We start from the raw sequence: 1,516 nt of genomic DNA, 5'->3' as shown, positions 1-1,516 counted from the left end.
AGTCGGCTGCAGCAGCAGCAGCTTCAGGGTTTATCTTCTGCGTTGTTTGCCTAAAAAGGATTTGTTTGTAAGCGAATAAGAATAAATAAATAAAAGAAAAAAGGAGAAAAAGAACAGAGATGATGGATATATGAGCCGTATGGGTGGATATAAACCACAGGCCGCGGCTGCAGCTCGCCGTCGGCTGCAGCAACAGCAGCAGCAGCAGCAGCAGCAGCAGCGGAAAAGTGGGAAAATATCAAAAGTTCAACAGAAGCAGCAGCAAGAGGTGCAGCAGCAGCAGCAGCAGCAGCAACGGCGGAAGAAGATCGGAGATCCAGCAGCAGCAGCACGAGCAGCAGCAACAACAGCAGCAGCAGCAACAGCAGCAGCAAAAACAGCAGCAAAAACAGCAGCAGCATTGAGTTGAAGGGGGGTGCCCCTGTCTCTCTTCTGTTTTCTTTGTTTGTCTTCTTCTCTTTGCTTTCTTAGTATCGTCATTTTTATCCTCTTTATCTCCTTCTTTCTCTCTCTTTCTCTCTTTCTCTTTCTCTTTCTCTCTCTTTCTCTTTCTCTCTCTTTCTCTCTTTATTTCTTTCTCTTTCTCTCTCTCCTTCTGTCTCTTATTCTCTCTCTTTTGTTACATTAAGGGGCCATACAAACACCAACACAAACATATACATATACACATATCTACATATATATACATATATACATATATATACATATATACATATATATACATATATACATATATACATATATACCTATACATCTATACATCTATACAAATACATATACGTATGCATGCATGCATGCATGCACCTAGTGAATATAATATAAAAATAATATATAATATTTTATATAATATTTATATAATATTTATTATATAATATCGCAATATCTATACAATATATAAAACATATGAAATAAACAGTAGATACAACTCTATAACATCTATATAAATATATATATATATATAATATATAAAATATATTATATATATTATATATAATATATATATATATATATATAAGAGAAAGAGAAACGAATGAGCCGCTTAACTACGATGGACCCGCCCTTGTGCAGCAGCAGCAGCAGCAGCAGCAGCAGCAGCAGCAGCAGCAGCAGCAATGGTATATCACATAGATGTGCTTTATCTTTTCCTGCTGCTCTTCGTGCGAAGATGTTTTCAATAAAAAACAAAAATTTTTTATTATATGTGTGTAGAGAGCTGCGGTGTCACTGCAGCTCTGCTGCTGCATGCAGCGGTGGTTTTATATCTTTTTCTTCTTTCTCTCTTTCTCTTTCACATATGGGGATAGATTACGGTACCCCCGAAGCAGATTATATATTAAGATACTGCAGCACAGCAGCAGATGGTTTGCTGCTTTTTAAGCTGCTGCTGCAGCAGATAGATCCATATAATAAATATAAAACAGATACAGTTCGTCTTTCTTTTCTATCACCATCAGAGCCAGCAGCAGAAGATGCATTTGCTGCTGCAGCAGCAGCAGCAGCAGCAACAGCAGCAAAA

The sequence above is a fragment of the Eimeria mitis genome, genomic scaffold, assembly GCF_000499745.2.
Source record: "Eimeria mitis Houghton genomic scaffold, Emh_scaff6024, whole genome shotgun sequence".
NCBI lineage: Eukaryota > Apicomplexa > Conoidasida > Eucoccidiorida > Eimeriidae > Eimeria > Eimeria mitis.
This window is presented reverse-complemented; position numbering follows the sequence as displayed.